Source organism: Schistocerca americana, chromosome 3 (genome assembly GCF_021461395.2).
Source record: "Schistocerca americana isolate TAMUIC-IGC-003095 chromosome 3, iqSchAmer2.1, whole genome shotgun sequence".
NCBI lineage: Eukaryota > Metazoa > Arthropoda > Insecta > Orthoptera > Acrididae > Schistocerca > Schistocerca americana.
The window spans coordinates 896,126,272-896,151,717 of NC_060121.1; the positions used below are offsets into that span (position 1 = coordinate 896,126,272).

At 50.1% G+C, this 25,446-nt stretch overlaps 31 non-coding genes across 31 annotated transcripts; all 31 read right to left on the bottom strand.

The window, feature by feature from the left end:
* Positions 1-835: 835 nt before the first annotated feature.
* Trnaf-gaa lies at positions 836-908 on the bottom strand. The gene has a single exon. It is a non-coding gene; the product is annotated as a tRNA-Phe (tRNA).
* A 7,148-nt stretch (positions 909-8,056) lies between these two features.
* Trnak-uuu lies at positions 8,057-8,129 on the bottom strand. Its single transcript has one exon. It is a non-coding gene; the product is annotated as a tRNA-Lys (tRNA).
* Positions 8,130-8,668: 539 nt separating this feature from the next.
* Positions 8,669-8,741, bottom strand: Trnaf-gaa. Its single transcript has one exon. It is a non-coding gene; the product is annotated as a tRNA-Phe (tRNA).
* A 611-nt stretch (positions 8,742-9,352) lies between these two features.
* Positions 9,353-9,434, bottom strand: Trnas-uga. Its single transcript has one exon. It is a non-coding gene; the product is annotated as a tRNA-Ser (tRNA).
* A 677-nt stretch (positions 9,435-10,111) lies between these two features.
* On the bottom strand, positions 10,112-10,193 carry Trnas-cga. The gene has a single exon. It is a non-coding gene; the product is annotated as a tRNA-Ser (tRNA).
* A 138-nt stretch (positions 10,194-10,331) lies between these two features.
* Trnak-uuu lies at positions 10,332-10,404 on the bottom strand. The gene has a single exon. It is a non-coding gene; the product is annotated as a tRNA-Lys (tRNA).
* A 539-nt stretch (positions 10,405-10,943) lies between these two features.
* Positions 10,944-11,016, bottom strand: Trnaf-gaa. The gene has a single exon. It is a non-coding gene; the product is annotated as a tRNA-Phe (tRNA).
* Positions 11,017-11,612: 596 nt separating this feature from the next.
* Positions 11,613-11,694, bottom strand: Trnas-uga. Its single transcript has one exon. It is a non-coding gene; the product is annotated as a tRNA-Ser (tRNA).
* Positions 11,695-12,373: 679 nt separating this feature from the next.
* Positions 12,374-12,455, bottom strand: Trnas-cga. Its single transcript has one exon. It is a non-coding gene; the product is annotated as a tRNA-Ser (tRNA).
* A 138-nt stretch (positions 12,456-12,593) lies between these two features.
* Trnak-uuu lies at positions 12,594-12,666 on the bottom strand. Its single transcript has one exon. It is a non-coding gene; the product is annotated as a tRNA-Lys (tRNA).
* A 540-nt stretch (positions 12,667-13,206) lies between these two features.
* Positions 13,207-13,279, bottom strand: Trnaf-gaa. The gene has a single exon. It is a non-coding gene; the product is annotated as a tRNA-Phe (tRNA).
* A 613-nt stretch (positions 13,280-13,892) lies between these two features.
* Trnas-uga lies at positions 13,893-13,974 on the bottom strand. Its single transcript has one exon. It is a non-coding gene; the product is annotated as a tRNA-Ser (tRNA).
* Positions 13,975-14,652: 678 nt separating this feature from the next.
* Trnas-cga lies at positions 14,653-14,735 on the bottom strand. Its single transcript has one exon. It is a non-coding gene; the product is annotated as a tRNA-Ser (tRNA).
* Positions 14,736-15,489: 754 nt separating this feature from the next.
* Positions 15,490-15,562, bottom strand: Trnaf-gaa. The gene has a single exon. It is a non-coding gene; the product is annotated as a tRNA-Phe (tRNA).
* A 613-nt stretch (positions 15,563-16,175) lies between these two features.
* Trnas-uga lies at positions 16,176-16,257 on the bottom strand. The gene has a single exon. It is a non-coding gene; the product is annotated as a tRNA-Ser (tRNA).
* A 678-nt stretch (positions 16,258-16,935) lies between these two features.
* Trnas-cga lies at positions 16,936-17,017 on the bottom strand. Its single transcript has one exon. It is a non-coding gene; the product is annotated as a tRNA-Ser (tRNA).
* A 139-nt stretch (positions 17,018-17,156) lies between these two features.
* Trnak-uuu lies at positions 17,157-17,229 on the bottom strand. Its single transcript has one exon. It is a non-coding gene; the product is annotated as a tRNA-Lys (tRNA).
* Positions 17,230-17,768: 539 nt separating this feature from the next.
* On the bottom strand, positions 17,769-17,841 carry Trnaf-gaa. Its single transcript has one exon. It is a non-coding gene; the product is annotated as a tRNA-Phe (tRNA).
* Positions 17,842-18,452: 611 nt separating this feature from the next.
* Positions 18,453-18,534, bottom strand: Trnas-uga. Its single transcript has one exon. It is a non-coding gene; the product is annotated as a tRNA-Ser (tRNA).
* A 677-nt stretch (positions 18,535-19,211) lies between these two features.
* Positions 19,212-19,293, bottom strand: Trnas-cga. The gene has a single exon. It is a non-coding gene; the product is annotated as a tRNA-Ser (tRNA).
* A 138-nt stretch (positions 19,294-19,431) lies between these two features.
* Trnak-uuu lies at positions 19,432-19,504 on the bottom strand. The gene has a single exon. It is a non-coding gene; the product is annotated as a tRNA-Lys (tRNA).
* A 539-nt stretch (positions 19,505-20,043) lies between these two features.
* On the bottom strand, positions 20,044-20,116 carry Trnaf-gaa. Its single transcript has one exon. It is a non-coding gene; the product is annotated as a tRNA-Phe (tRNA).
* A 612-nt stretch (positions 20,117-20,728) lies between these two features.
* On the bottom strand, positions 20,729-20,810 carry Trnas-uga. Its single transcript has one exon. It is a non-coding gene; the product is annotated as a tRNA-Ser (tRNA).
* Positions 20,811-21,487: 677 nt separating this feature from the next.
* Positions 21,488-21,569, bottom strand: Trnas-cga. The gene has a single exon. It is a non-coding gene; the product is annotated as a tRNA-Ser (tRNA).
* Positions 21,570-21,707: 138 nt separating this feature from the next.
* Positions 21,708-21,780, bottom strand: Trnak-uuu. Its single transcript has one exon. It is a non-coding gene; the product is annotated as a tRNA-Lys (tRNA).
* A 539-nt stretch (positions 21,781-22,319) lies between these two features.
* Trnaf-gaa lies at positions 22,320-22,392 on the bottom strand. Its single transcript has one exon. It is a non-coding gene; the product is annotated as a tRNA-Phe (tRNA).
* A 611-nt stretch (positions 22,393-23,003) lies between these two features.
* Trnas-uga lies at positions 23,004-23,085 on the bottom strand. The gene has a single exon. It is a non-coding gene; the product is annotated as a tRNA-Ser (tRNA).
* A 677-nt stretch (positions 23,086-23,762) lies between these two features.
* On the bottom strand, positions 23,763-23,844 carry Trnas-cga. The gene has a single exon. It is a non-coding gene; the product is annotated as a tRNA-Ser (tRNA).
* Positions 23,845-23,983: 139 nt separating this feature from the next.
* Trnak-uuu lies at positions 23,984-24,056 on the bottom strand. Its single transcript has one exon. It is a non-coding gene; the product is annotated as a tRNA-Lys (tRNA).
* A 539-nt stretch (positions 24,057-24,595) lies between these two features.
* On the bottom strand, positions 24,596-24,669 carry Trnaf-gaa. Its single transcript has one exon. It is a non-coding gene; the product is annotated as a tRNA-Phe (tRNA).
* Positions 24,670-25,280: 611 nt separating this feature from the next.
* On the bottom strand, positions 25,281-25,362 carry Trnas-uga. Its single transcript has one exon. It is a non-coding gene; the product is annotated as a tRNA-Ser (tRNA).
* Between the last annotated feature and the right edge of the window lie 84 nt (positions 25,363-25,446).

A 25,446-nucleotide genomic window follows, 5' to 3' on the forward strand; every position in this document is an offset into this window, starting at 1 on the left:
CGTATTAGATCGGTTGTAAGTAGTCATTTTGACTCAACAAATCGTTGAAGCTCACGTTAAGGCGACGAAACAGCTACGGCTGGCGCGGCGCGGGAGCCGGCCGGCGACGGGCGCGGGCGCGGCGCGGTAGAATGTCGGGCGGCGACGGCTCGGCGGCCGGTAATCCTCGGCTACCTGGGACGCACAATAGCGAGCGGCACACGTGTTGCCAGGCGGGCAGCCAGCCCGGATCAACTGACACACAGGGACTTGAACCCTGGACCCTTAGGTTAAAAGCCTAATGCTCTACCGACTGAGCTATCCGGGCTCACGCGACGTTGTGAAACCTCCCACGATGCACAACTCACGTCCTTTACTGCTGTGCAATCGCTGCATGGGGCCGTTACTAATAAAACGTCGCCTAAATGCTGTCTGCAAACTTATCGCGCTAAGCTCGTAACACACTATCGAAGACTGCTGACACACGATGCAACAACAAATTGCAGGAGTCGTTACGTCTCATACGTTGGAGCAGCGAATTTACATGTTTTGTCGACACTCACTGGGCAATTGGAAAATTCGCAAGCATTTCGAATGCAATGTTTCCCACGTTTTCGCTCATTTCACGGTTCCGTTGAAGACGTTCTTCACCACCTGACACAGAAAAAGGAACGCAGTCGGTAGGACTTTTTTGATTCTTTTGCTTCTAAGGGAGTCAGTTGTCTAGTGAGATCCTCTTATGGCATGCACTAGACAACCAGAACACCTACAGGAGAGAGTCATTTTTGTTGTCAGCGGTAGTTGCATCATCACCAACGCAGAGCAATTCCATTGGCGTCGCATCAAAACGAGTACCTGCCGAAACCCGGGATCGAACCAGGGACCTTTAGATCTTCAGTCTAACGCTCTCCCAACTGAGCTATTTCGGCTGACATTGAACGCTGCTGTTTGCATGTGTTCGTTAAACTCTGCCTCGTTGCCAATTTCACAGTCACCTTCGTCTGATAAGACACAGGGACGCTGAAAGGCGAGCAGCCGATGCAGTGAAGTCCCACACACATTTCTTCTGCTTCCATCATCGTAACAAGCAAACATGTCGACTCGATTCGTGTAATATTCACTTCGCTGACTTCACGTGGCGCCGCGCTGACGCTAGAAAACCCGTGCTATATCGATGCCAGGGGCAACTCATGTGCAGAGAACGAGACACAAGAAGGAGTGAGCCTCTCCACCGTATGAGAGGCAGTTTCTAGCAGATACACACGGTAAAACATTCGACTTGCGTTAGCTCATAAATTGCTACACGTCATCGTCTGCAAGCTAAAATGGACACATCTGCACTGCCCAGTGAGGCGACTCTTGTACTAACACCCGGTGGGCGGCTGTGAGACGAGGAGATGAGCTGCGGCTTCTGGGCGCGACTGTAGCGCTGCGCCCTGGATCAAATAGTACTGCACATTGCTGGTGACCCACGTGTTTAGTAGTGACGCAACTGCTAGGATGCAGCTGAAACGTCCATCTTTTGAGAGCGAGAAAATTTCCGCAGTCGGCAGGACTTTTTTTTTTTTTTAAATGATGGTTTTTTTCGTCGTAGCTCCACGCTGACCATACTGACTTTGCTCGGCTGACGCGAAAGCTGACGCTTGGAATTCGCCCTTATCAAGAGGACAGGCGATACAAACGGCTGTGAGAGGTGAGGTGTAGCGAAGTACCAAAACGACAGGCAAACTGCGAAATTTTCTGCTCCTTCTTCTTAAACAAAAAAATAAAAAAAGGAGACGCAGTCGGTATGACTTTTTTTTAAACGGCTGAGAGAGGCGAGTTGTGGAGAGGTACCAAAACGACAGGCAATCTGCGAAATGTTCTGCTCGTTGTTCTTAAAGAAAAAACCGACGCAGTCGGTAGGACTTTTTTTTTTTATAGTGAACAAAGATGCAACCAGAGCAACAGGCAGGCAGAGGCAAAGAGGGCAGGGGTCGAATGTCCCGAGGCCTGGCCACAATGTCTCCCCCAGACCTGTCACCAAGTCGCCTCCCGAGTCTGTTGTAGGTAACTGGTTTTGGTTATTGTGATTTTCTGTTGGCTACTGAAAGTTTTTATTTTAATTTTTCTTTTTTTTTTTGTGTGTGTTTTTTTAATACTTTTGTTTTGTTTTTAGTGTTTTTTTTGTGTTTGTTGATTAATTGCCGACTGGCATGATGAATAGTGTGGAACTTAACATTGGAGCCCGTTGGCTGGAGAAAAAAGGAAAGAAATATTTGGAGCCACAAAGGAGACGAAAACATCGCCCCAAAACTAAAGAAATCCAGCGTTTCGTGCTGGAAGAGAACGACAAGAAGTGCAGTGGGAGAAGAAAAGAAAACACGAAGAACTTAGACGCCCTCAACTCTGCCGGGACATGAATTTAAGAAGCGAACCTGGGAGAAAAAATGAGCAAATTCCATTTCTCCATACTGGGGAAAAAAAAAAAAAATGAAATGGCACATAATTTGGCGACGAAAAACAAAACACCTCTCTTGGAAAGGAGTGTGAAAGGAATGGAAGATTTTGAATGTGCGGTCTTCACGGAAAGGTGCGAGCAAAATAGGCAACAGAGAATTTCAAAGCAAGCAATCTCAGTAGGAAGAAGAAAGCGAAATGCCAAAAGAAAGAAAGGAAGACGAAGCCCTCGAAGGGGAGTAAAATTCACACTCGAAATAAAGCGAAAGTGCGTTCCAATCGCAAAGAAATGAAAAGGAAAGTTATGGAAACAATCAAAGAATAGAACGAAAGAAAAGTAATTCCGTATTCCATTATTTTTCAGGTCAATGTGTTTCTAGTTTCTTCTTCAGGTTTCTTATTTCGAGTTCGTTCGTTACGTCAACATGCTATTACATCTGTCCACATTGCAGGACCATGATCGACGTCGTCATTAAGGTTGGAGGACAGTCGGTGCCAGATTGAAGACTTTCCAAAATTGCTGTTCAATGGGGATTTGCAGAAAGCGCTGAAAGCATCTCTGATATGAGGCTGTCCTCCGGAGCGTTTCATGGCGCTCCCACAGATAAAACAAGTAGTCGATTGGATCAATTATATTTTTGGCAAATATAGCGTAGGTAGTATGCCCTAAAATCCACACTGTAGCATTTCGCTTAGATTGCGGAAAGGGTTTAACGTCGGGGATGACAGCCGTTAGCGGGGAAAAGGACCGCTTGTCAGTCCTGTTAATGAGTGCGAGCATGTCGCAGGAAATAGCCCACACATCTCGTGTGGTTCTGCAAAGAAACCGATGCTCAAGTGTACCCCGTTCGTCACAGTATTCGCACTTAGAGGACGGAATTAGGTGAATAGTCGCCAGTCGGTCGTTGGTGGTCACAGTGCGAGTGATGACCGTATACCACGTGCTTCGCACGTCCGCCGGTAACAACTTGTTGCTGACGTTTTGCCAAACACGAACCCAGTTGTTGCGGGGACATTGACGGACTAAGTTATTCGGTGGTGACAAACCAATCATCTCATGATACAAAGAGGTGGCAGACCGCGTCCTGCGGTCTCGAGCTAGTGAAACATGATAACTGCGGGACAAGAAAAAATCTCTGAATACAGCAGGCTTGTAAGGTATCCGCGAGACATTGATCGGTGCACTGTCAGAAAGGGGCTCATGGGCTCGGAAGAGGGCAGCCGTCGTACTGTGGGGGCTGTTCTCGACAATGGTGGCAATTCTGTTGACTAGCAGGGCAGAACATTTCTTTCTGACATCTACGAGACCTAGTCCTCCGCGAGACGGAGGCTGGGTACATGTGGCAAGTTTCACCTTGAAAATATGGCCACGCCACAGCAGCCAGTGTGCAGCTTGGCTGATCGTGCGTGCCAACGGAGGTGGGACGTTGAGCACTTGAGCCACATACCACGCTTTAGCCAAAATGTGAACATTGATCAACTCAACACGCTGTAGAAGATGTAATTTTCGGGTGGCGTGACGAACCATGAGACCCTTGACAGTTGTGGAAATACGGCGCCAGTTATGAGCGGCCATCTTTATGGGGTAAGCAAAGAATTGAATGCCGAGCATCATGTGGGAGGCAGCTATGGTGTACCACGAATCGGCAGCATAGTTGCGACAGGCACCTATTGGGAGAAGCACTGTTTTATGCGGGTTCAGTTCCGCACCGGTAGCCTGGGCAAAAAGACTGAACACAGGTTTAACTAAAGGGATGTCCTTTGCTTGTCGTATAAAGACGCCGACATCGTCGGCGTACGCAATGCACGACGCCCGTACACCCTCTACATCGATCCCACTGACAGTGCGCCCAATTCGGCGGAGGAGGGGGTCAAGAGCGATAACAAAGAGGGACATAGAGAGGGGACATCCTTGCCGCACAGACCGTGCAATCCGAAAGGGAGCCGAAAGGGTGCCATTTATCAGAATGCGAGAAGACGCTCTCGTTAGGACATTATCAAGAGCGGAGACAAAATTCATTTGAAAGCCGATGTGACCTAACAAGGCAAAGAGGTAATCGTGGTTAATCCTATCAAAAGCGTTCCTAAAGTCAATCGAGAGAATCGCCCCTGGAGTCCGTGTGGCAGCAGTGTGAGCCACGACGTCCCTATACGTGCTCACGGCGGCAAGGATACCCCTCCCTGTCACAGCGCACATCTGGAAAGGGCTAATGATTTTTCGCATCACAGTGTGCAGCCTGGTTGCGACGCATTTGCTGAAAAGCTTGTAGTCACTGTTCAACAGCGTGATAGGGCGGAAGTTTTCAACTTTGTCAGCCCCAGCGGTCTTAGGGAGAAGAATGACTATACCCTCTAGGAACTCTGCCGGACACGGAAGGCCACTCAACAATTCATTTGCGACCTTTGTGAGGATAGGTTCTAAGAGATCCCAGAATTCGAGGTAGAATTCTAAAGGAATTCCGTCAGGGCCTGGGGACTTGTTTCGAGCAGACGAACTGAGTGCATCGCTCATGTCCTCCGTCGTGATGGCGGAAAGGAGGGTGTCATTGTCCTCACGTGTAAGCAGGTTCCGCATTTCACCCATGAGGACATGTGCGGCCGCCCTATCGTGGTCGCGACGCTGGAACGCGGCACTAAAATGGGCAAAAATGTGCGCACGAATGTCCCTCTCAGTGGTGAGTCGCTCCCCAGTCTCCAGTCTAAGACACCGAATAAATTTAGTAGCACCCCGTCTCCGCTCTCTTTCGATATGGTGAATAGTCGGTGACTCATCAAACGGCCCTACACAGCGGCTTCTAAGTAAGGAGCCCTGAAAATCTTGGGCTTGCAATTTAAAAATTTGAGCTTTCACAGCCTTTAACTGAAGCATAAATTGCTCATCAACAATATCTGGTAGAGAGACGGCATCTTTTAAAATCTGATAATAAAATTCAGTGGTTCTATGTTTCCACAGCGCAGCTTCGGCGCTAAAACACTTTAAAACAGCACGGATGGACGGTTTGGCCAGGTGAACCCACCAATTGACAACCGAGGCATAGTTAGCGAGCTTTTCGCCGCAGGAAGAGAGCGTGTCGTGAATCTGCCGACGCAACGAGGGGGCGCGGACATGGGTCACGTTAAACTTCCACACCCGAGATCGACGTAACTGGTGGAGTTGCGGCGCGCGAAGGTCACAGAAGAAGGCGCAATGATCGGAAAAACAGACAGGGGCAACGTCAGCACTGATTAGGTGATCTGCTATGCAGGTCGACACATAGAACCTATCAAGTCTACTAGCCCCATTTCGATAGAAATACGTAAAAACTTGCTGTTGAGGATAGAGAACACGCCACACATCCGCTAACTGGAAGCTTGCAATCAGACGATCTAGGTCAACGCACTTATGAGCCGTAGGAAACTGATCACTGTCCGCGACCACGCAATTAAAATCGCCCCCCAACACGACAGGCAGCGTCGGGCTACCAATCAAGGTGGGTACATCTTCAATGAAAAATCTCGCTCTCGCCCTCTTGAAACTAGTGCCAGACGGAGCGTAAATGTTAACCAGTTGCAGGCCTCCGATAACGCACGAGATCCCCCTGCCGGTCGGTAGTCGTTGGACGCGCGTGGGCTCTTCTGCAGACTTATATAAAATAGCGGTACCACACCGAGCTTCCGGGTCGACATTATAAATGGCGGAATACCCCGTTAAAACAACAAGGCACACAACGCTCACTTCCTGTAGAAAAATAAAATCAAACCGACAATGTTGGATAAAAGTTGCCAAGACTTGCAATTTCTGAGGAGCCGCAATACAGTTGATATTTAACGTGGCTATTTGAACCATGTGGCTACAGGACGCATGGGTGTAGGGCACACAGATAAATTTTTTGAAAGGGAGTCACCGGCAAGTTGCAGGCGCACCGGAGACGGAAAGCAGGGTACCGTGGCAGTTACATGTCTTCATCGTCCGCCCAGGAGAGCGGCGTAGGATTGGTCGTGTCTCCGTCCGACAGACTGCCGCCAGTAGGGTCACCCGACGCGGTTTTCCTGGACGCGCGAGTCTGCGAATTGCGCTGTTTACGAGATTCCGTGTCAGGACTAATCTTTTTCGAAGGGGGCGAAATTTCCCGGCCGCCGGTACCCTTTCCTAACATACCCTTAAGTTTCCGACTTTGTTCTCGCACACGTTTTTCTCGTTGCGTGGCAAAGTCAGTATCCTGCAACGTGGTCTTTACGTTCCGTACGGAGGCAACAGAGTGCTGTTCTACATCCATAACCAAGTTCTCCGCGTGAGGCGGAGAAAGGTGCAAGGTATTCGCTGGAGCAGTAATGTTACTGGGGGATGGGTTGGAGTCCGCGACCTTGTCAGGAGTGGCAGGAAGTGCACAATCCCCAGCAGGGATGTCCGACACAACAGGCACTGAAGTAGCAACATCACGTGGGGAGGACGTTGGACACTGTAGAACCGGTGAGGCAGGCGCGGTGTCGCAAACGGCGACAGTAATAGCACCTGATTCCGGAATGCTCTGAACACGTTCATTATCAAGTGAAGTTACGGAAGTCGTCCCCTGCAACGGAGCAGAACGGTTGGTCGGACGACATTCAGTGCTAACGTCAGGGACATTGTCAACAACAGGCGTATGTGGAACAACAGGTACACTAGGAGGAATAGACACACCCGCTACAACAGGTTCACGAACTAACGAGTCAGCCGGTGGCGGAGAACCTCTAAGAAGGGCACCTGCGTAACTACCTGAGTTTTCTAGGGGCAACTGCACAGGGCGCCGACGGGGACAAGAATTCCGCATATGTTCAGTAGAATGACAGAGAGAACACGTTGGAGGTTGGCCGGTGTAGGAGATGAAAGCCCTATGGCCGCCTATGATAACGAAGGACGGAATGTGTTTCTTTAAGTCCATCCGCACAGTACGGACGCCGTTATCACATTGATAAACATACGCGGACGACCAATAATCTTTAGTGACAGCAAAGATAGTCCCATATAAACTTAATGCACGGCGAATTTCATCCAAGGGCACTTCAAAAGGCAGATGGAAAACCTTCACATTTCGTACACCATAACCGGCATGTAGAACCTGCACGTCACTAATAGTCCCATCAGCATGTTTAAACTTCCGAACCCCGCCATTGACGGCCACCAAACGCTCACATAGTTCACTATCAAGGAGTTTCAAGAACACGGAATTAACAATAAAATCTAAATGAACACCGTCAAGCAAAGCTGGGTCTATTTGCAATTCCGATCGGATCCAATGATGTATTTCAAAAGCCGTGGGACGCGGAAATTCGCGATCAAACAACAACTGAATAGTATTAGACCGGTTGTACGACACCATTTTCCACAATAAATCCTTGAAAAACTTACAAAAAGAGAAGAAACACGCTGAGTATAGACACCAGGCCGCTGCAAACCACGACGGCCAACGATGTAAACACAGCTGCTAGCGGAGCTCGCGACGGGCACGTCCGCTCGCCGCAACCACTCGGCCACGACTGCCGGTAGCGCGGTGTTGTCCCGACACATGCAACTGCTACCGTTTAAAGCACTGTGGTGTCAGAAAACGGCGTAGCTTCGTTATTTTCCGTAGCGTTTCCACCGCTACCAGACGAATCGCTACCAAAGTATTAAAATTTCCGCCCGGACAGGGACTTGAACCCTGGACCCTTAGGTTAAAAGCCTAATGCTCTACCGACTGAGCTATCCGGGCTCACACGACGCTGTGATACCTCTCACGATGCACAACTATACATTGACTCATGTCCTTTACTGTTGTGCAATCGCTGCATGGGGCCGTTACTAATAAAACGTCGCCTAAATGCTGCCTGCAAACTTATCGCACTAAGCTCGTAACACACTATCGAAGACTGCTGACACACGATGCAACAACAAATTGCAGGAGTCGTTGCGTCTCATACGTTGGAGCAGAGAATTTACATATTTTGTCGACACTCACTGGGCAATTGGAAAATTCGCAAGCATTTCGAATGCAATGTTTCCCACGTTTTCGCTCGTTTCACGGTTCCGTTGAAGACGTTCTTCACCACCTGACACAGAAAAAGGAACGCAGTCGGTAGGACTTTTTTGATTCTTTTGCTTCTAAGGGAGTTAGTTGTCTAGTGAGTCTCTCTTATGGCATGCACTAGACAACCAGAACAGCTACAGGAGAGAGTCATTTTTGTTGTCAGCGGTAGTTGCATTATCACCAACGCAGAGCAATTCCATTGGCGTCGCATCAAAACGAATACCTGCCGAAACCCGGGATCGAACCAGGGACCTTTAGATCTTCAGTCTAACGCTCTCCCAACTGAGCTATTTCGGCTGACGTTGAACGTTCCTGTTTGCATGTGTTTGTTAACCTCTGCCTCGTTGCCAATTTCACAGTCACCTTCGTCTGATAAGACACAGGGACGCTGAAAGGCGAGCAGCCGATGCAGTGAAGTCCCACACACATTTCTTCTGCTTCCATCATCGTAACAAGCAAACATGTCGACTCGACTCGTGTAATATTCACTTCGCTGACTTCACGTGACGCCGCGCTGACGCTAGAAAACCCGTGCTATATCGATGCCAGGGGCAACTCGTGTGCAGAGAACGAGACACAAGAAGGAGTGAGCCTCTCCACCGTATGAGAGGCAGTATCTAGGAGATACACACGGTAAAACATTCGAATTGCGTTAGCTCATCAATTGCTACACGTCATCGTCTGCAAGCTAAAATGGACACATCTGCACTGCCCAGTGAGGCGACACTTGTACTAACACCCGGTGGGCGGCTGTGAGACGAGGAGATGAGCTGCGGCTTCTGGGCGCGACTGTAACGCTGCGCCCTCGATCAAATAACACTGCACATTGCTGGTGACGCGCGTGTTTAGTAGTGACGCAACTGCTAGGATGCAGCTGAACGTCCATCTTTTGAGAGCGAGAAAATTTTCGCAGTCGGCAGGACTCGAACCTACGCTCCCAGAGGGAATCTGATTTCAAGTCAGACGCCTTAACCACTCGGCCACGACTGCCGGTGGCACAAGTGGAACCGCCGTCTTTAGAAGCAATCTGATGGCAGAAAGCGGCGTGGCGTCACTCTTTTCTGTAGGGTTTCCATTAGCCGTTACGACAGTGTGTTAATTTTCGCCTGGCGGGGGTTTGAGCCCGGGACCCTTTGGTTGAGGGTCTAGCGCTCTACCGACTGAGCTGTCCGGTCCCTCGGCCGAGCGTTGTGGTGCATGCTACATGGTGTGCGAGTGATTCGCATGTTGTAATTACTGGCTTATGGCTCCAATGGCGACTTCACCGACTTCCCACTGACGCACCGCTGACGCTAGTTTTCTGTCGTCTTAAAACGATGGACATACCTCCAAGCAGCTGCGAGATCTTAAGAAAAGAAACGCTGCACCACTGCCTTTGCCGCACTCGAATGATTGAATTGCGATTCTTAAAAAGAAATGAATGTTCGCTCTGTCCTACACTTTCGAGCACATCTGTGTACTCACGATCTCAGCGACGGCTTTCTGCAGTCCCAGCGTCAGTGCGAGGTGAACCGATGGCCACAGTAAGCAGCGGTCGTCGCGAAACTCAGTATTCTTAAACGGAAACTTTCGTCTTGTTGAGAATGGCGTCACTGGTTTGCACCCGCATTCGCCCACGCATGTCACATGTGTGCGAAAATTTTTGCTCCTCTTTACGCAAAATCGCACGCAGCCGGTAGGATTCGAACCTACGCTCCCAGAGGGAATCTGATTTCGAGTCAGACGCCTTAACCACTCGGCCACGACTGCCGGTAGCGCGGTGTTGTCCCGACACATGCAACTGCTACCGTTTAAAGCACTGTGGTGTCAGAAAACGGCGTAGCTTCGTTATTTTCCGTAGCGTTTCCACCGCTACCAGACGAATCGCTACCAAAGTATTAAAATTTCCGCCCGGACAGGGACTTGAACCCTGGACCCTTAGGTTAAAAGCCTAATGCTCTACCGACTGAGCTATCCGGGCTCACACGACGCTGTGATACCTCTCACGATGCACAACTATACATTGACTCATGTCCTTTACTGTTGTGCAATCGCTGCATGGGGCCGTTACTAATAAAACGTCGCCTAAATGCTGCCTGCAAACTTATCGCACTAAGCTCGTAACACACTATCGAAGACTGCTGACACACGATGCAACAACAAATTGCAGGAGTCGTTGCGTCTCATACGTTGGAGCAGAGAATTTACATATTTTGTCGACACTCACTGGGCAATTGGAAAATTCGCAAGCATTTCGAATGCAATGTTTCCCACGTTTTCGCTCGTTTCACGGTTCCGTTGAAGACGTTCTTCACCACCTGACACAGAAAAAGGAACGCAGTCGGTAGGACTTTTTTGATTCTTTTGCTTCTAAGGGAGTTAGTTGTCTAGTGAGTCTCTCTTATGGCATGCACTAGACAACCAGAACAGCTACAGGAGAGAGTCATTTTTGTTGTCAGCGGTAGTTGCATTATCACCAACGCAGAGCAATTCCATTGGCGTCGCATCAAAACGAATACCTGCCGAAACCCGGGATCGAACCAGGGACCTTTAGATCTTCAGTCTAACGCTCTCCCAACTGAGCTATTTCGGCTGACGTTGAACGTTCCTGTTTGCATGTGTTTGTTAACCTCTGCCTCGTTGCCAATTTCACAGTCACCTTCGTCTGATAAGACACAGGGACGCTGAAAGGCGAGCAGCCGATGCAGTGAAGTCCCACACACATTTCTTCTGCTTCCATCATCGTAACAAGCAAACATGTCGACTCGACTCGTGTAATATTCACTTCGCTGACTTCACGTGACGCCGCGCTGACGCTAGAAAACCCGTGCTATATCGATGCCAGGGGCAACTCGTGTGCAGAGAACGAGACACAAGAAGGAGTGAGCCTCTCCACCGTATGAGAGGCAGTATCTAGGAGATACACACGGTAAAACATTCGAATTGCGTTAGCTCATCAATTGCTACACGTCATCGTCTGCAAGCTAAAATGGACACATCTGCACTGCCCAGTGAGGCGACACTTGTACTAACACCCGGTGGGCGGCTGTGAGACGAGGAGATGAGCTGCGGCTTCTGGGCGCGACTGTAACGCTGCGCCCTCGATCAAATAACACTGCACATTGCTGGTGACGCGCGTGTTTAGTAGTGACGCAACTGAACGTCCATCTTTTGAGAGCGAGAAATTTTCGCAGTCGGCAGGACTCGAACCTACGCTCCCAGAGGGAATCTGATTTCAAGTCAGACGCCTTAACCACTCGGCCACGACTGCCGGTGGCACAAGTGGAACCGCCGTCTTAGAAGCAATCTGATGGCAGAAAGCGGCGTGGCGTCACTCTTTTCTGTAGGGTTTCCATTAGCCGTTACGACAGTGTGTTAATTTTCGCCTGGCGGGGGTTGAGCCCGGGACCCTTTGGTTGAGGGTCTAGCGCTCTACCGACTGAGCTGTCCCGGTCCCTCGGCCGAGCGTTGTGGTGCATGCTACATGGTGTGCGAGTGATTCGCATGTTGTAATTACTGGCTTATGGCTCCAATGGCGACTTCACCGACTTCCCACTGACGCACCGCTGACGCTAGTTTTCTGTCGTCTTAAAACGATGGACATACCTCCAAGCAGCTGCGAGATCTTAAGAAAAGAAACGCTGCACCACTGCCTTTGCCGCACTCGAATGATTGAATTGCGATTCTTAAAAAGAAATGAATGTTCGCTCTGTCCTACACTTTCGAGCACATCTGTGTACTCCACGATCTCAGCGACGGCTTTCTGCAGTCCCAGCGTCAGTGCGAGGTGAACCGATGGCCACAGTAAGCAGCGGTCGTCGCGAAACTCAGTATTCTTAAACGGAAACTTTCGTCTTGTTGAGAATGGCGTCACTGGTTTGCACCCCGCATTCGCCCACGCAATGTCACATGTGTGCGAAAATTTTTGCTCCTCTTTACGCAAAATCGCACGCAGCCGGTAGGATTCGAACCTACGCTCCCAGAGGGAATCTGATTTCGAGTCAGACGCCTTAACCACTCGGCCACGACTGCCGGTAGCGCGGTGTTGTCCCGACACATGCAACTGCTACCGTTTAAAGCACTGTGGTGTCAGAAAACGGCGTAGCTTCGTTATTTTCCGTAGCGTTCCACCGCTACCAAGACGAATCGCTACCAAAGTATTAAAATTTCCGCCCGGACAGGGACTTGAACCCTGGACCCTTAGGTTAAAAGCCTAATGCTCTACCGACTGAGCTATCCGGGCTCACACGACGCTGTGATACCTCTCACGATGCACAACTATACATTGACTCATGTCCTTTACTGTTGTGCCAATCGCTGCATGGGGCCGTTACTAATAAAACGTCGCCTAAATGCTGCCTGCAAACTTATCGCACTAAGCTCGTAACACACTATCGAAGACTGCTGACACACGATGCAACAACAAATTGCAGGAGTCGTTGCGTCTCATACGTTGGAGCAGAGAATTTACATATTTTGTCGACACTCACTGGGCAATTGGAAAATTCGCAAGCATTTCGAATGCAATGTTTCCCACGTTTTCGCTCGTTTCACGGTTCCGTTGAAGACGTTCTTCACCACCTGACACAGAAAAAGGAACGCCAGTCGGTAGGACTTTTTTGATTCTTTTGCTTCTAAGGGAGTTAGTTGTCTAGTGAGTCTCTCTTATGGCATGCACTAGACAACCAGAACAGCTACAGGAGAGAGTCATTTTTGTTGTCAGCGGTAGTTGCTTATCACCAACGCAGAGCAATTCCATTGGCGTCGCATCAAAACGAATACCTGCCGAAACCCGGGATCGAACCAGGGACCTTTAGATCTTCAGTCTAACGCTCTCCCAACTGAGCTATTTCGGCTGACGTTGAACGTTCCTGTTTGCATGTGTTTGTTAACCTCTGCCTCGTTGCCAATTTCACAGTCACCTTCGTCTGATAAGACACAGGGACGCTGAAAGGCGAGCAGCCGATGCAGTGAAGTCCCCACACACATTTCTTCTGCTTCCATCATCGTAACAAGCAAACATGTCGACTCGACTCGTGTAATATTCACTTCGCTGACTTCACGTGACGCCGCGCTGACGCTAGAAAACCCCGTGCTATATCGATGCCAGGGGCAACTCGTGTGCAGAGAACGAGACACAAGAAGGAGTGAGCCTCTCCACCGTATGAGAGGCAGTATCTAGGAGATACACACGGTAAAACATTCGAATTGCGTTAGCTCATCAATTGCTACACGTCATCGTCTGCAAGCTAAAATGGACACATCTGCACTGCCCAGTGAGGCGACACTTGTACTAACACCCGGTGGGCGGCTGTGAGACGAGGAGATGAGCTGCGGCTTCTGGGCGCGACTGTAAACGCTGCGCCCTCGATCAAATAACACTGCACATTGCTGGTGACGCGCGTGTTTAGTAGTGACGCAACTGCTAGGATGCAGCTGAACGTCCATCTTTGAGAGCGAGAAAATTTTCGCAGTCGGCAGGACTCGAACCTACGCTCCCAGAGGGAATCTGATTTCAAGTCAGACGCCTTAACCACTCGGCCACGACTGCCGGTGGCACAAGTGGAACCGCCGTCTTTAGAAGCAATCTGATGGCGAAAGCGGCGTGGCGTCACTCTTTTCTGTAGGGTTTCCATTAGCCGTTACGACAGTGTGTTAATTTTCGCCTGGCGGGGGTTTGAGCCCGGGACCCTTTGGTTGAGGGTCTAGCGCTCTACCGACTGAGCTGTCCGGTCCCTCGGCCGAGCGTTGTGGTGCATGCTACATGGTGTGCGAGTGATTCGCATGTTGTAATTACTGGCTTATGGCTCCAATGGCGACTTCACCGACTCCCCACTGACGCACCGCTGACGCTAGTTTTCTGTCGTCCTTAAAACGATGGACATACCTCCAAGCAGCTGCGAGATCCTTAAGAAAAGAAACGCTGCACCCACTGCCTTTGCCGCACTCGAATGATTGAATTGCGATTCTTAAAAAGAAATGAATGTTCGCTCTGTCCTACACTTTCGAGCACATCTGTGTACTCACGATCTCAGCGACGGCTTTCTGCAGTCCCAGCGTCAGTGCGAGGTGAACCGATGGCCACAGTAAGCAGCGGTCGTCGCGAAACTCAGTATTCTTAAACGGAAACTTTCGTCTTGTTGAGAATGGCGTCACTGGTTTGCACCCGCATTCGCCCACGCATGTCACATGTGTGCGAAAATTTTGCTCCTCTTTACGCAAAATCGCACGCAGCCGGTAGGGATTCGAACCTACGCTCCCAGAGGGAATCTGATTTCGAGTCAGACGCCTTAACCACTCGGCCACGACTGCCGGTAGCGCGGTGTTGTCCCGACACCATGCAACTGCTACCGTTTAAAGCACTGTGGTGTCAGAAAAACGGCGTAGCTTCGTTATTTTCCGTAGCGTTTCACCGCTACCAGACGAATCGCTACCAAAGTATTAAAATTTCCGCCCGGACAGGGACTTGAACCCTGGACCCTTAGGTTAAAAAGCCTAATGCTCTACCGACTGAGCTATCCGGGCTCACACGGACGCTGTGATACCTCTCACGATGCACAACTATACATTGACTCATGTCCTTTACTGTTGTGCAATCGCTGCATGGGGCCGTTACTAATAAAACGTCGCCTAAATGCTGCCTGCAAACTTATCGCACTAAGCTCGTAACACACTATCGAAGACTGCTGACACACGATGCAACAACAAATTGCAGGAGTCGTTGCGTCTCATACGTTGGAGCAGAGAATTTACATATTTTGTCGACACTCACTGGGCAATTGGAAAATTCGCAAGCATTTCGAATGCAATGTTTCCCACGTTTTCGCTCGTTTCACGGTTCCGTTGAAGACGTTCTTCACCACCTGACACAGAAAAAGGAACGCAGTCGGTAGGACTTTTTTGATTCTTTTGCTTCTAAGGGAGTTAGTTGTCTAGTGAGTCTCTCTTATGGCATGCACTAGGACAACCAGAACAGCTACAGGAGAGAGTCATTTTTGTTGTCAGCGGTAGTTGCATTATCACCAACGCAGAGCAATTCCATTGGCGTCGCATCAAAACGAATACCTGCCGAAACCCGGGATCGAACCAGGGACCTTTAGATCTTCAGTCTAACGCTCTCCCAACTGAGCTATTTCGGCTGACGTTGAACGTTCCTGTTTGCATGTGTTTGTTAACCTCTGCCTCGTTGCCAATTTCTCAGTCACCTCGTCTGATAAGACACAGGGACGCTGAAAGGCGAGCAGCCGATGCAGTGAAGTCCCCACACACATTTCTTCTGCTTCCATCATCGTAACAAGCAAACATGTCGACTCGACTCGTGTAATATTCACTTCGCTGACTCACGTGACGCCGCGCTGACGCTAGAAAACCCGTGCTATATCGATGCCAGGGGCAACTCGTGTGCAGAGAACGAGACACAAGAAGGAGTGAGCCTCTCCACCGTATGAGAGGCAGTATCTAGGAGATACACACGGTAAAAACATTCGAATTGCGTTAGCTCATCAATTGCTACACGTCATCGTCTGCAAGCTAAAATGGACACATCTGCCACTGCCCAGTGAGGCGACACTTGTACTAACACCCGGTGGGCGGCTGTGAGACGAGGAGATGAGCTGCGGCTTCTGGGCGCGACTGTAACGCTGGCGCCCTCGATCAAATAACACTGCACATTGCTGGTGACGCGCGTGTTTAGTAGTGACGCAACTGCTAGGATGCAGCTGAACGTCCATCTTTTGAGAGCGAGAAAATTTTCGCAGTCGGCAGGACTCGAACCTACGCTCCCAGAGGGAATCTGATTTCAAGTCAGACGCCTTAACCACTCGGCCACGACTGCCGGTGGCACAAGTGGAACCGCCGTCTTTAGAAGCAATCTGATGGCAGAAAGCGGCGTGGCGTCACTCTTTTCTGTAGGGTTTCCATTAGCCGTTACGACAGTGTGTTAATTTTCGCCTGGCGGGGGTTTGAGCCCGGGACCCTTTGGTTGAGGGTCTAGCGCTCTACCGACTGAGCTGTCCGGTCCCTCGGCCGAGCGTTGTGGTGCATGCTACATGGTGTGCGAGTGATTCGCATGTTGTAATTACTGGCTTATGGCTCCAATGGCGACTTCACCGACTTCCCACTGACGCACCGCTGACGCTAGTTTTCTGTCGTCTTAAAACGATGGACATACCTCCAAGCAGCTGCGAGATCTTAAGAAAAGAAACGCTGCACCACTGCCTTTGCCGCACTCGAATGATTGAATTGCGATTCTTAAAAAGAAATGAATGTTCGCTCTGTCCTACACTTTCGAGCACATCTGTGTACTCACGATCTCAGCGACGGCTTTCTGCAGTCCCAGCGTCAGTGCGAGGTGAAACCGATGGCCACAGTAAGCAGCGGTCGTCGCGAAACTCAGTATTCTTAAACGGAAACTTTCGTCTTGTTGAGAATGGCGTCACTGGTTTGCACCCGCATTCGCCCACGCATGTCACATGTGTGCGAAAATTTTTGCTCCTCTTTACGCAAAATCGCACGCAGCCGGTAGGATTCGAACCTACGCTCCCAGAGGGAATCTGATTTCGAGTCAGACGCCTTAACCACTCGGCCACGACTGCCGGTAGCGCGGTGTTGTCCCGACACATGCAACTGCTACCGTTTTAAAGCACTGTGGTGTCAGAAAACGGCGTAGCTTCGTTATTTTCCGTAGCGTTTCCACCGCTACCAGACGAATCGCTACCAAAGTATTAAAATTTCCGCCCGGACAGGGACTTGAACCCTGGACCCTTAGGTTAAAAGCCTAATGCTCTACCGACTGAGCTATCCGGGCTCACACGACGCTGTGATACCTCTCACGATGCACAACTATACATTGACTCATGTCCTTTACTGTTGTGCAATCGCTGCATGGGGCCGTTACTAATAAAACGTCGCCTAAATGCTGCCTGCAAACTTATCGCACTAAGCTCGTAACACACTATCGAAGACTGCTGACACACGATGCAACAACAAATTGCAGGAGTCGTTGCGTCTCATACGTTGGAGCAGAGAATTTACATATTTTGTCGACACTCACTGGGCAATTGGAAAATTCGCAAGCATTTCGAATGCAATGTTTCCCACGTTTTCGCTCGTTTCACGGTTCCGTTGAAGACGTTCTTCACCACCTGACACAGAAAAAGGAACGCAGTCGGTAGGACTTTTTTGATTCTTTTGCTTCTAAGGGAGTTAGTTGTCTAGTGAGTCTCTCTTATGGCATGCACTAGACAACCAGAACAGCTACAGGAGAGAGTCATTTTTGTTGTCAGCGGTAGTTGCATTATCACCAACGCAGAGCAATTCCATTGGCGTCGCATCAAAACGAATACCTGCCGAAACCCGGGATCGAACCAGGGACCTTTAGATCTTCAGTCTAACGCTCTCCCAACTGAGCTATTTCGGCTGACGTTGAACGTTCCTGTTTGCATGTGTTTGTTAACCTCTGCCTCGTTGCCAATTTCACAGTCACCTTCGTCTGATAAGACACAGGGACGCTGAAAGGCGAGCAGCCGATGCAGTGAAGTCCCACACACATTTCTTCTGCTTCCATCATCGTAACAAGCAAACATGTCGACTCGACTCGTGTAATATTCACTTCGCTGACTTCACGTGACGCCGCGCTGACGCTAGAAAACCCGTGCTATATCGATGCCAGGGGCAACTCGTGTGCAGAGAACGAGACACAAGAAGGAGTGAGCCTCTCCACCGTATGAGAGGCAGTATCTAGGAGATACACACGGTAAAACATTCGAATTGCGTTAGCTCATCAATTGCTACACGTCATCGTCTGCAAGCTAAAATGGACACATCTGCACTGCCCAGTGAGGCGACACTTGTACTAACACCCGGTGGGCGGCTGTGAGACGAGGAGATGAGCTGCGGCTTCTGGGCGCGACTGTAACGCTGCGCCCTCGATCAAATAACACTGCACATTGCTGGTGACGCGCGTGTTTAGTAGTGACGCAACTGCTAGGATGCAGCTGAACGTCCATCTTTTGAGAGCGAGAAAATTTTCGCAGTCGGCAGGACTCGAACCTACGCTCCCAGAGGGAATCTGATTTCAAGTCAGACGCCTTAACCACTCGGCCACGACTGCCGGTGGCACAAGTGGAACCGCCGTCTTTAGAAGCAATCTGATGGCAGAAAGCGGCGTGGCGTCACTCTTTTCTGTAGGGTTTCCATTAGCCGTTACGACAGTGTGTTAATTTTCGCCTGGCGGGGGTTTGAGCCCGGGACCCTTTGGTTGAGGGTCTAGCGCTCTACCGACTGAGCTGTCCGGTCCCTCGGCCGAGCGTTGTGGTGCATGCTACATGGTGTGCGAGTGATTCGCATGTTGTAATTACTGGCTTATGGCTCCAATGGCGACTTCACCGACTTCCCACTGACGCACCGCTGACGCTAGTTTTCTGTCGTCTTAAAACGATGGACATACCTCCAAGCAGCTGCGAGATCTTAAGAAAAGAAACGCTGCACCACTGCCTTTGCCGCACTCGAATGATTGAATTGCGATTCTTAAAAAGAAATGAATGTTCGCTCTGTCCTACACTTTCGAGCACATCTGTGTACTCACGATCTCAGCGACGGCTTTCTGCAGTCCCAGCGTCAGTGCGAGGTGAACCGATGGCCACAGTAAGCAGCGGTCGTCGCGAAACTCAGTATTCTTAAACGGAAACTTTCGTCTTGTTGAGAATGGCGTCACTGGTTTGCACCCGCATTCGCCCACGCATGTCACATGTGTGCGAAAATTTTTGCTCCTCTTTACGCAAAATCGCACGCAGCCGGTAGGATTCGAACCTACGCTCCCAGAGGGAATCTGATTTCGAGTCAGACGCCTTAACCACTCGGCCACGACTGCCGGTAGCGCGGTGTTGTCCCGACACATGCAACTGCTACCGTTTAAAGCACTGTGGTGTCAGAAAACGGCGTAGCTTCGTTATTTTCCGTAGCGTTTCCACCGCTACCAGACGAATCGCTACCAAAGTATTAAAATTTCCGCCCGGACAGGGACTTGAACCCTGGACCCTTAGGTTAAAAGCCTAATGCTCTACCGACTGAGCTATCCGGGCTCACACGACGCTGTGATACCTCTCACGATGCACAACTATACATTGACTCATGTCCTTTACTGTTGTGCAATCGCTGCATGGGGCCGTTACTAATAAAACGTCGCCTAAATGCTGCCTGCAAACTTATCGCACTAAGCTCGTAACACACTATCGAAGACTGCTGACACACGATGCAACAACAAATTGCAGGAGTCGTTGCGTCTCATACGTTGGAGCAGAGAATTTACATATTTTGTCGACACTCACTGGGCAATTGGAAAATTCGCAAGCATTTCGAATGCAATGTTTCCCACGTTTTCGCTCGTTTCACGGTTCCGTTGAAGACGTTCTTCACCACCTGACACAGAAAAAGGAACGCAGTCGGTAGGACTTTTTTGATTCTTTTGCTTCTAAGGGAGTTAGTTGTCTAGTGAGTCTCTCTTATGGCATGCACTAGACAACCAGAACAGCTACAGGAGAGAGTCATTTTTGTTGTCAGCGGTAGTTGCATTATCACCAACGCAGAGCAATTCCATTGGCGTCGCATCAAAACGAATACCTGCCGAAACCCGGGATCGAACCAGGGACCTTTAGATCTTCAGTCTAACGCTCTCCCAACTGAGCTATTTCGGCTGACGTTGAACGTTCCTGTTTGCATGTGTTTGTTAACCTCTGCCTCGTTGCCAATTTCACAGTCACCTTCGTCTGATAAGACACAGGGACGCTGAAAGGCGAGCAGCCGATGCAGTGAAGTCCCACACACATTTCTTCTGCTTCCATCATCGTAACAAGCAAACATGTCGACTCGACTCGTGTAATATTCACTTCGCTGACTTCACGTGACGCCGCGCTGACGCTAGAAAACCCGTGCTATATCGATGCCAGGGGCAACTCGTGTGCAGAGAACGAGACACAAGAAGGAGTGAGCCTCTCCACCGTATGAGAGGCAGTATCTAGGAGATACACACGGTAAAACATTCGAATTGCGTTAGCTCATCAATTGCTACACGTCATCGTCTGCAAGCTAAAATGGACACATCTGCACTGCCCAGTGAGGCGACACTTGTACTAACACACCGGTGGGCGGCTGTGAGACGAGGAGATGAGCTGCGGCTTCTGGGCGCGACTGTAACGCTGCGCCCTCGATCAAATAACACTGCACATTGCTGGTGACGCGCGTGTTTAGTAGTGACGCAACTGCTAGGATGCAGCTGAACGTCCATCTTTTGAGAGCGAGAAAATTTTCGCAGTCGGCAGGACTCGAACCTACGCTCCCAGAGGGAATCTGATTTCAAGTCAGACGCCTTAACCACTCGGCCACGACTGCCGGTGGCACAAGTGGAACCGCCGTCTTTAGAAGCAATCTGATGGCAGAAAGCGGCGTGGCGTCACTCTTTTCTGTAGGGTTTCCATTAGCCGTTACGACAGTGTGTTAATTTTCGCCTGGCGGGGGTTTGAGCCCGGGACCCTTTGGTTGAGGGTCTAGCGCTCTACCGACTGAGCTGTCCGGTCCCTCGGCCGAGCGTTGTGGTGCATGCTACATGGTGTGCGAGTGATTCGCATGTTGTAATTACTGGCTTATGGCTCCAATGGCGACTTCACCGACTTCCCACTGACGCACCGCTGACGCTAGTTTTCTGTCGTCTTAAAACGATGGACATACCTCCAAGCAGCTGCGAGATCTTAAGAAAAGAAACGCTGCACCACTGCCTTTGCCGCACTCGAATGATTGAATTGCGATTCTTAAAAAGAAATGAATGTTCGCTCTGTCCTACACTTTCGAGCACATCTGTGTACTCACGATCTCAGCGACGGCTTTCTGCAGTCCCAGCGTCAGTGCGAGGTGAACCGATGGCCACAGTAAGCAGCGGTCGTCGCGAAACTCAGTATTCTTAAACGGAAACTTTCGTCTTGTTGAGAATGGCGTCACTGGTTTGCACCCGCATTCGCCCACGCATGTCACATGTGTGCGAAAATTTTTGCTCCTCTTTACGCAAAATCGCACGCAGCCGGTAGGATTCGAACCTACGCTCCCAGAGGGAATCTGATTTCGAGTCAGACGCCTTAACCACTCGGCCACGACTGCCGGTAGCGCGGTGTTGTCCCGACACATGCAACTGCTACCGTTTAAAGCACTGTGGTGTCAGAAAACGGCGTAGCTTCGTTATTTTCCGTAGCGTTTCCACCGCTACCAGACGAATCGCTACCAAAGTATTAAAATTTCCGCCCGGACAGGGACTTGAACCCTGGACCCTTAGGTTAAAAGCCTAATGCTCTACCGACTGAGCTATCCGGGCTCACACGACGCTGTGATACCTCTCACGATGCACAACTATACATTGACTCATGTCCTTTACTGTTGTGCAATCGCTGCATGGGGCCGTTACTAATAAAACGTCGCCTAAATGCTGCCTGCAAACTTATCGCACTAAGCTCGTAACACACTATCGAAGACTGCTGACACACGATGCAACAACAAATTGCAGGAGTCGTTGCGTCTCATACGTTGGAGCAGAGAATTTACATATTTTGTCGACACTCACTGGGCAATTGGAAAATTCGCAAGCATTTCGAATGCAATGTTTCCCACGTTTTCGCTCGTTTCACGGTTCCGTTGAAGACGTTCTTCACCACCTGACACAGAAAAAGGAACGCAGTCGGTAGGACTTTTTTGATTCTTTTGCTTCTAAGGGAGTTAGTTGTCTAGTGAGTCTCTCTTATGGCATGCACTAGACAACCAGAACAGCTACAGGAGAGAGTCATTTTTGTTGTCAGCGGTAGTTGCATTATCACCAACGCAGAGCAATTCCATTGGCGTCGCATCAAAACGAATACCTGCCGAAACCCGGGATCGAACCAGGGACCTTTAGATCTTCAGTCTAACGCTCTCCCAACTGAGCTATTTCGGCTGACGTTGAACGTTCCTGTTTGCATGTGTTTGTTAACCTCTGCCTCGTTGCCAATTTCACAGTCACCTTCGTCTGATAAGACACAGGGACGCTGAAAGGCGAGCAGCCGATGCAGTGAAGTCCCACACACATTTCTTCTGCTTCCATCATCGTAACAAGCAAACATGTCGACTCGACTCGTGTAATATTCACTTCGCTGACTTCACGTGACGCCGCGCTGACGCTAGAAAACCCGTGCTATATCGATGCCAGGGGCAACTCGTGTGCAGAGAACGAGACACAAGAAGGAGTGAGCCTCTCCACCGTATGAGAGGCAGTATCTAGGAGATACACACGGTAAAACATTCGAATTGCGTTAGCTCATCAATTGCTACACGTCATCGTCTGCAAGCTAAAATGGACACATCTGCACTGCCCAGTGAGGCGACACTTGTACTAACACCCGGTGGGCGGCTGTGAGACGAGGAGATGAGCTGCGGCTTCTGGGCGCGACTGTAACGCTGCGCCCTCGATCAAATAACACTGCACATTGCTGGTGACGCGCGTGTTTAGTAGTGACGCAACTGCTAGGATGCAGCTGAACGTCCATCTTTTGAGAGCGAGAAAATTTTCGCAGTCGGCAGGACTCGAACCTACGCTCCCAGAGGGAATCTGATTTCAAGTCAGACGCCTTAACCACTCGGCCACGACTGCCGGTGGCACAAGTGGAACCGCCGTCTTTAGAAGCAATCTGATGGCAGAAAGCGGCGTGGCGTCACTCTTTTCTGTAGGGTTTCCATTAGCCGTTACGACAGTGTGTTAATTTTCGCCTGGCGGGGGTTTGAGCCCGGGACCCTTTGGTTGAGGGTCTAGCGCTCTACCGACTGAGCTGTCCGGTCCCTCGGCCGAGCGTTGTGGTGCATGCTACATGGTGTGCGAGTGATTCGCATGTTGTAATTACTGGCTTATGGCTCCAATGGCGACTTCACCGACTTCCCACTGACGCACCGCTGACGCTAGTTTTCTGTCGTCTTAAAACGATGGACATACCTCCAAGCAGCTGCGAGATCTTAAGAAAAGAAACGCTGCACCACTGCCTTTGCCGCACTCGAATGATTGAATTGCGATTCTTAAAAAGAAATGAATGTTCGCTCTGTCCTACACTTTCGAGCACATCTGTGTACTCACGATCTCAGCGACGGCTTTCTGCAGTCCCAGCGTCAGTGCGAGGTGAACCGATGGCCACAGTAAGCAGCGGTCGTCGCGAAACTCAGTATTCTTAAACGGAAACTTTCGTCTTGTTGAGAATGGCGTCACTGGTTTGCACCCGCATTCGCCCACGCATGTCACATGTGTGCGAAAATTTTTGCTCCTCTTTACGCAAAATCGCACGCAGCCGGTAGGATTCGAACCTACGCTCCCAGAGGGAATCTGATTTCGAGTCAGACGCCTTAACCACTCGGCCACGACTGCCGGTAGCGCGGTGTTGTCCCGACACATGCAACTGCTACCGTTTAAAAGCACTGTGGTGTCAGAAAACGGCGTAGCTTCGTTATTTTCCGTAGCGTTTCCACCGCTACCAGACGAATCGCTACCAAAGTATTAAAATTTCCGCCCGGACAGGGACTTGAACCCTGGACCCTTAGGTTAAAAGCCTAATGCTCTACCGACTGAGCTATCCGGGCTCACACGACGCTGTGATACCTCTCACGATGCACAACTATACATTGACTCATGTCCTTTACTGTTGTGCAATCGCTGCATGGGGCCGTTACTAATAAAACGTCGCCTAAATGCTGCCTGCAAACTTATCGCACTAAGCTCGTAACACACTATCGAAGACTGCTGACACACGATGCAACAACAAATTGCAGGAGTCGTTGCGTCTCATACGTTGGAGCAGAGAATTTACATATTTTGTCGACACTCACTGGGCAATTGGAAAATTCGCAAGCATTTCGAATGCAATGTTTCCCACGTTTTCGCTCGTTTCACGGTTCCGTTGAAGACGTTCTTCACCACCTGACACAGAAAAAGGAACGCAGTCGGTAGGACTTTTTTGATTCTTTTGCTTCTAAGGGAGTTAGTTGTCTAGTGAGTCTCTCTTATGGCATGCACTAGACAACCAGAACAGCTACAGGAGAGAGTCATTTTTGTTGTCAGCGGTAGTTGCATTATCACCAACGCAGAGCAATTCCATTGGCGTCGCATCAAAACGAATACCTGCCGAAACCCGGGATCGAACCAGGGACCTTTAGATCTTCAGTCTAACGCTCTCCCCAACTGAGCTATTTCGGCTGACGTTGAACGTTCCTGTTTGCATGTGTTTGTTAACCTCTGCCTCGTTGCCAATTTCACAGTCACCTTCGTCTGATAAGACACAGGGACGCTGAAAGGCGAGCAGCCGATGCAGTGAAGTCCCACACACATTTCTTCTGCTTCCATCATCGTAACAAGCAAACATGTCGACTCGACTCGTGTAATATTCACTTCGCTGACTTCACGTGACGCCGCGCTGACGCTAGAAAACCCGTGCTATATCGATGCCAGGGGCAACTCGTGTGCAGAGAACGAGACACAAGAAGGAGTGAGCCTCTCCACCGTATGAGAGGCAGTATCTAGGAGATACACACGGTAAAACATTCGAATTGCGTTAGCTCATCAATTGCTACACGTCATCGTCTGCAAGCTAAAATGGACACATCTGCACTGCCCAGTGAGGCGACACTTGTACTAACACCCGGTGGGCGGCTGTGAGACGAGGAGATGAGCTGCGGCTTCTGGGCGCGACTGTAACGCTGCGCCCTCGATCAAATAACACTGCACATTGCTGGTGACGCGCGTGTTTAGTAGTGACGCAACTGCTAGGATGCAGCTGAACGTCCATCTTTTGAGAGCGAGAAAATTTTCGCAGTCGGCAGGACTCGAACCTACGCTCCCAGAGGGAATCTGATTTCAAGTCAGACGCCTTAACCACTCGGCCACGACTGCCGGTGGCACAAGTGGAACCGCCGTCTTTAGAAGCAATCTGATGGCAGAAAGCGGCGTGGCGTCACTCTTTTCTGTAGGGTTTCC